The sequence below is a fragment of the Heterodontus francisci genome, chromosome 28 (assembly GCF_036365525.1).
Source record: "Heterodontus francisci isolate sHetFra1 chromosome 28, sHetFra1.hap1, whole genome shotgun sequence".
Lineage (NCBI taxonomy): Eukaryota > Metazoa > Chordata > Chondrichthyes > Heterodontiformes > Heterodontidae > Heterodontus > Heterodontus francisci.
In genome coordinates, this window is record NC_090398.1 from 25,522,136 (window position 1) to 25,530,212 (window position 8,077).

Sequence of the window (8,077 nt, forward strand, 5' to 3'; positions counted from 1 at the left end):
ATAGACCAGTTAAAATAATATCTGTTGTTTGGGGGAAAGTGGTATAGTCTGTAATTGAGGATAGTGTGAATGAATACCTTGACACTTTTCAGCTAACCAGCATGGATTTGTATTGTCGGTCATTCTTCTTGAACCTGATTGAATGTTTTGCAGAGGTGTCTAAAGTCATGGGCAGGGGAATGATATGCTACGTTATTCAAATGAACTCCCAGAAGGTATTTGATATAGTCTCGCATAAAAGACTGTTAGCTAATGGTGAAACGCATGAAACTGAATACAAATTATTGACCTGGTTAGGAAATTGACAAGCGGACAGAGAGTGGGGATAATGTGTAGGTACTCTAATGCCACAATATGACGTCCCTCAAGGATCTTTATTAGGGCCTCAATTATTTATCGTATGACATAACGATTTTGATAATGGAAAAGAAAACCTCATATCCACATTTGCTAATAGCACTGTTGTAGAGAAAATATTACCACTCTCGAGTCCATGGGATTAAAGCAAATACAGAGTTTATTTCACCAGCAGATACAAGGGAGAAGTCTATGGTTCACCCAAAGATATTCTCAGTGAAACAGAATCTGTAGCACACCTTTAGAGAATACAATTTCCATTACTCATTGTTCACACCACCCCGCCACATTCCAGGTCTGCAGCTTGATAAATAACTTGGATTGTATTGCCCCACAAGCATTTTCCTGCTATCTCTTCCTAAACCTTGAAGCTGCTAGCTCCCGTAGTTTATGGCATGCTGTGTCGTCTCCCATCTCACCCTTATTTCTTCGATTAGTGAAGCAGCGTGTTTACACAGATGTGGAGGTAATTAGGTACTGAGTTGTACAATCCAAAGAGTGATCAGGCATCCCATCATTCAACGGGCCTCTCACAACTGCAGTGATTCTTATAAACTTATTAATACATTCCAACGCTTATTTGGCGAATGCCGCCCTTCTGGCCCAGCTCCAGCATTATAAGCACTGCTGATGCAAGCATTACATTTCCAAGAGATATTGATAGATTAAGGTGAATATGAAAAACGGTGGCAAATGGATTTCAAAGTAGAGTCATAGAGCCCTGAAACAGGCCCTTCGGCCCACCGAGTCCGTGCTGACCATCAACCACCCATTTATACTAATCCTATATTCCATTAATCCCATACCCCCTACCACATCCCCACAATTCTCTTGCCACCTACCTGCACTAGGAGCCATTTACAATGGCCAATTTACCTATCAACTTGCAAGTTTTCGGCTGTTGGAGAAAACCAGAGCCCCAAACACGTGACGCTGGAGCTGTGAGGCTGCGGTACTCACCACTGTGCCAATGTGCAACCCCGTCGCCCGTAGGTTATCCGTTTTGTCCTAAAAATGATAGAACAGGGTTCTTTCTAAATGATGAAAACTCATAAACAGTGCCAGTACAAGGAGACGTGTGGGTTCAGGTACATAGATCATTAACATTTCCTCAACAGGTGCAGAAAATAATCCAAGAAGTTTAGGTAATGCTGGCCTTTATATCTAAAGGACGACATAGAACTGGTAGAAGTCATACTTCAGCTATACAAATTGCTCGTTAGACCACACTTGGAGTACTGTGAGCTGATCTGAGCACCAAAGCTTAAGAACGATATATTGGCATTGGAGGGAGTGCAGCATAGATTTACTTGAATGATACCTGGACTTGAAGGCTTAAATTATTAGCATATAATCACCAAACTAGGGTTGTATTCCCTTGTATTTAGAAGGTTAAAACATGATTTTAAACGATATTTATAAAATATTGAGGGGAACCAATAAGGTGGATTTGGAGGAAGTATTTCCTCTGGTTGGTGTGACTGGGAATAATCGGCATTGGCTAACAAATAGAGTTATGTCTTTCAGCATTCAAATTAGGAAAACATTCTATAAGCAAGGGTTAGTAGATTTTGGAACCCTCTCCCACAACAGCAACTGATGCCAGAAAGAAAAAACAATTTTACTACTCATACTGATGGATTGCGATTGATCAAAGTTATTAAGAGAGATGGTTAAAGGCAAGAGTTAGATTATGGGGTTAGATTGTATATCAGCCATGATCAGACTGAAGGGCAGAACATGGTTTAAAGAGCCTACTCCTTTCCCTGTGTTCTTCTATTGCACTCATGCTTCTTTACTTCTTGTGTTGCATTCTTGCCTCCTCCTAACTATGGTGCTGACTTCTCTCTTGCTCCGTTGATTTTGTTGTTGTCTTCTGTTCCTGCTGCTTTTATCTTTGGTGTTCGTTTCTCTCGTTTGTCCTTTGAATGTATGTTGTCTTCTGTCATGCTCCCTGTTACGCTTGCTGTTCTTTTGTCTCATAGTCCTTTTGTCGTTCATGTTGTCTACTCGCCTGCTCTTTTTTATAATTTCTTTTATCTTCTGTCCTGGATCTTTTTTTCTTTTGTTTTGCCTTCTCTGCCTCTCACAAAATTGGCGCAGTTTTCGACTTAGTTTTTGGAAATGAGGATGAAAAGGTGGAAAGGGTGGCAGTGGAGGAGCGTTTTTGTGGTTGATATCACTACTCATTTAGTTTTAACATAATTATAGAAAAGGACAGAGATGGAACAGGAGTTAGAGTTCTCAATTGGGGCAAGGCCAATTTTACTAAACTGAGGATTAATTTAACAAAGTGGACTTGCAACAGCTACTGAAGGTAAATCAGTGTCAGAACAGTGGGTGGCATTCAAAGTAAACATGTTCCCACCAAGAAAGAGAGTGAGCCGGCCAAATCTAGAGCCCCATAGATGTCAAGGAGTTTGCAGAGCAAAATAAGGCAAAAAGGGAAGCTTATGTCCGACACCGAGAACTCAATACCACAGAAAGCCGAGAGGAGTATCGAAAGTGGAGCGGTAAAATCAAAAAGGAAATTAGGAAAATAAAGAGAGGGCATAAAGCATAATTGGCAAGCAAAATCAAGGTGAACCCAAAAATTTTTAGCAATATATTAAAAGTAAGAGGATAACTAGGGAGAGAGTAGGGCCCATAAAAGAACAGAAAGGTAACCTATTTGTAGGGGCAAAAGGTGTTGGCATTGATCTGAATGAATACTCTGTAATTATCTTCACAAAAGAGGTGGGCAATGCAGATATTGTAGTTAAGGAAGAGTGGTGTGAAGCATTGGATGTGACAAACATAGGGGAAAGGATGTATTAATGGGATTAGCATCTTCGAAAGTTGATAAATCACCAGGGCTGGATGAAATGCATCCCGGGCTGTTAAAGAAGCAAGAGAGTAAAATAGCGTTAGGTATGACCCTCATTTCCCAGTCCTCACTGGATATAGGTGTTGTGCTGCAGGATGGGAGATCTGCTAACGTTATACCTCTGTTTAAAAAGGGAATTATGGATAATTACAGGCCAGTCAGTCTAACCGCTGTAGCGTGAAACTTATTGGAATATATTCTAAGAGACAGGATAAATTGTCACTTATAAAGGCATAGGTTACTGAAGGAAAATCAGAAAGGATTTCTTAAGGGAAGATCTTGTCTGATCAACTTGATCGAGGTTTTTGAAGAAGTAACAAGGAAGATAGACGAGGGTATTGCAGTTGATGCGGTCCACATGGATTATAGCAAGACTTTTGACAAGGTCCCACATGGCAGATTGGTCAAAACATAAAATCCCATAAGATCCAGGGAAATGCAGCAAGGTGGATACAAAAGTGGCTCAGTGGCAGGAAACAAAGTGTAATTGATGACAGGTGTTTTGCGACTGGAGGGCTGTTTCCAGTGGCATTCCGCAGGTCTCAGTACTGGGTCCCCGGTATTTTTGTGGTGTATATTAAAGATTTGGACGTAAATGTAGGGGGATTGATCAAAAAGTTTGTAGACAACACAAAGATTGGTCGTGTTGTCGTTAGCGAGGAGGATAGCTGCAGGCTGCAGAAAGATATTGATGGATTGGTCAGATGGCCAAAAAAGTGCCAAACAGAATTTTACCCGAAAAGTGTGAATTGATGCATTTAGGATGGTCAAACAAGGTAAAGGAATGCACGATTAATGGGAAAATACTGAGAAGTGTAGAGAAAGTGAGGGACCTTGGAGTGAATGTCCACAGATCCCTGAAGGTAGCAGGACAGGTTGATAAGGTGGTTAAGACGGTACATGGAATCCTTCCTTTATTAGCCTAGGTGTAGAATATAAGAGCAGCGAGGTTGAGCTGGAACTGTATAACTCATAGGTTATGCCACAATTTGAGTACTGTGTGCAGTTCTGGTCACCTCATTACTTAAAGGTTGTAATTGCCCTCGAGGGGGTACACGAGGATGCGGCCAGCACTCGATAAATGCATCAATGAAGAAAGTTTAGATAGGCTGAGGTTGTTCTCCATGGAACAGAGGGGACCTGGATAGAATGGAGATGAAGGGCCTATTTACCTTGGCAGAGAGCTCAGCGACCATGGGCATAGATTTAAAGAGATTTCTAGAATAATTAGAGGGGAGTTGACGATTTCTTTTTCATGTGGGGTCTGGAACTCACTGCCTGAATGGATAGTTGGGGCAGAAACCCTCCACTCATTCTAAAGGAGTCAGAATGCACACTACAAGTGCCATAATCTGCAGGGCTACGGACCAAATTCTGGAAGGTTGGATTAGAATAGGTGCATCGTTTTTCGGCTTGAACAGACACGATGGGCCAAGTGGCCTCTTGCTGTGCCGTAAACTTTCTATGATATTATCAGAGATAGGGAGGGAGAAAGGGGCAGAGATACAGAGATAGAGAGAATGAGACAGAGAGAGGGAAAGAGAGCATTGCAGATTCAGAGACAGAGAGGCAGACAGTGAGAGAGAAAGAAAGAAATAGGTAGAGAGACGGTCAGAGAGAGAGACAGAGAGAGAGAGCGATAGAGAGGAAGAAAGCATGGAATTAGAGAGTCAGAGTAGGAGAGGGTGAAAAAGAGCGAAGCAGTAAGTGAGATCAACACAGAAAGAGAGGGATAGAGAAAAACAGAGAAATGGGAAATAGAAGTATCCAGAGAATGGGGAGAACAAAAAAAGTGGAGAAAGAGTGGGAGATAGTGTGAGAGCAATCGGCAGAGTAACAGAGATATGGATGTGAAAACAGAGATGTGCAGAGTGGGACAGGGAGAGTGAGCGAAACAGAGAGAGAAACAGAGACGGAGTAAGAAACACAGATCAGCTCATCTGATGCTGAAACTTTCATCCATGCCTTTGTTACTGCGAGACGTGGCTATTTTAATGCACACCTAGCCAGTCTCCCACATTCTACTCTCTATAACCTTTTGGTCATCCAAAGATCTGCTGCCCTATCATACTTCGCACCAAATTCTGTTCACCCAACGTCCCTGAGCTTACAGACTTACATTGGCTCTTCGTCGTCCAGCAACACCTCAGTGTGATCTTTGTTGCTGTTTGATTTTCTTCTGCTCTTTTTCTCCGATGTGTTAGCTTCTTTAATGCTCTTTGTGTCCATGATGCTGTCACCTTTCCTGTTCATTTTATCACTGTTGACTTAGCTCTTGCACTTTTCAACTTTGGTGTTGTCTTCTCTCCTGCTCCTGTTATCTGTGATGTGGTCTTAACTTGTGCTTTTTTTTTTACTTTGTGTCACCTTCTTTGCTGCTCCGGTTAGAATTATAAAACAATAAAGCGCATTTGATCAAAGTTAGACTTTCCAGTTTGGAAAGCTCACACATTTAAGATCAGGCATTAGTTCAACAAAATTTTTATGGAAAGATGCCACAATACAACCCATCTCAGGAAATGAAAGCAGAATTCAATGGGAGGTTGGCGGGGTGGAATTGCATTTTAAATATCGTGCACATGAATACATCGCATTGCAGCACTTTATGAACAAAGAACAAAGAACAGTACAGCACAGGAACTGGCCATTCGGCCCTCCAAGCCTGCGCCGATCTTGATGCCTGCCTAAACTAAAACCTTCTGCACTTCCTGGGTCCATATCCCTCTATTCCCATCCTATTCATGTATTTGTCAAGATGCCTCTTAAACGTCTCTATGGCACCTGCTTCCACCACCTCCCCCAGCAACAAGTTCCAGACACTCACCAACCTCTGTGTAATGAACTTGCCTCGCACATCCCCTCTAAACTTTGCCCCTCTCACCTTAAACCTATGTCCCTTAGTAACTGACTCTTCCACCCTGGGAAAAAGCTTCTGACTATCCACTCTGTCCATGCCACTTATAACTTTGTAAACCTCTATCATGTCGCCCCTCCACCTCCGTCATTCCAGTGAAAACAATCCGAGTTTATCCAACCTCTCCTCATAGCTAACTATCCCCTAAATGCTCTCCTACTGATACTTGATCCACTTGGCACACCTCATTCCCAAGAAGCAGGTTTAACAGTGCCTCCTTTCTCTTTGGACTAGCAACATACTGTTGTAGAAAACTTTCTACAACGCACTCTGGGAACTCTTGTCCCTCACTGCCCTTTACACTATTATCCCAGTCTATGTTTGGATAATTGAAGTCTCCCATTATAATTACCCTATAATTTTTGCACCTTTCTGTAATTTCCTTGCAAATTTGTTGCTCCACATCCTTCCCACTAGCTGGTGGTTTCAAGGCAACACTGAGCGATGTAACTGCACCCTTTTTGTTCCTTAGCTCTACCCAAATTGATCTGTCCTTGACCCCTCTGGGACATCCTTTTTCTCCAGCATTGCAATGCCCTTCTTAATCAATACTGGCACATCGCCACCATTTTCCCCTTTCCACTCTTCCCTGAACAACTTGTATCGAGGAATATTTAACATCCAGTCCTGCCCTTCTTTGAGCCAGGTCTCTGTTATAGCCCCAACATCATATTTCCACATGGCAATCTGCACCTGTACCTCACCAGTCTCATTAACCACATTCTGTGCATTCACATACATTTACTTATCCGTGATTCAAACTTTATTACTTTCTCCTTTACTCTGACCGCACCGAATAACATACTATTCCCTACTCTTGTGCTATCTATCCCCCTCCCCCTCCCTCCGCTCAGTATTTTGTGCACCTTGGTATTCCTCTCTAATACTTGCTCCTGGTTCCGACACCCCAGACAAGTTACCAGCATTGCTTCCCTCCAATCTGAGCTCCGTCTCAGGTTCCCATTCCCCCGACAATTTAGTTTACACCCTCCCCAACAGCATTAGCAAATCTGCCTGCTCGGATATTCATCCCAGTCCTAAGATGTAACCTGTCCATCTTGTACAGGTCCCACCTGCCCCAATGTCTCAGAAATCAGACGCCCTCCCTCCTACACCTGTTTTACAGCCACATGTTAAATCACTCAATTCGCCTGCTCCTATGCTCACTTGCACATGGGACTGGGAGTAATCCTGAGGTTACTGCTTTTCAGGTCCTGCTTTTTAATCTCCTTCCTAGCTCCCGAAATCTGCTTTCAGGACCTCATCCCCTTCTTACCGATGTCGTTGGTACCAATGTGGACAAAGACCTCTAGCTGTTCATCCTCCCCCCGAAGAATGTCCTGCAGCCGCTCTGTGACATCCTTGACCCTGGCACCAGGAAGGCAACACACCATCCTGGAGTCAAGTTTAGTGCTGCAGAAATGACTATCTGTTCCCCTAACTAACGAATCCTCTATGACTGCTCTCCACTCCTCTTTCTCCCCTCCTGTGCAGCTGAGCTACCTGTGGTGCCACAAATTTGGCTCTGACTGCACGCCTCTGAGGAACCATTACCCTCACCAGTATCCAAAATGGAAAACCAATTAACGAGTGAGATCATACGAGGGGACTCCATTCCCTACCTGCCTGCATTGCTCTAATCTGCGGTGTCACCACCTCACTAAACGTGCTATCCACATAGTCCCCTGCCTCGCGGATGCACAACAGTGACTCCAGCTGCTGTTTGAGTTCTGAAACCCGGAGCTCAAGCTTCTGGAGCTGGTGACACTTCTTGCAGATGTTTGTCCAGGACACGTGGTGCGTCCATGACTTCCCACATGCCACAAGCTGTACATTCCACTCGGCAGAGCAGCCCTACAATACCTTAACTTTACAGACTATTTACTTTTTGAGAAATTGTTGTGTTAGTACAACTAACATTGAAAACCACTTTCTGTCTG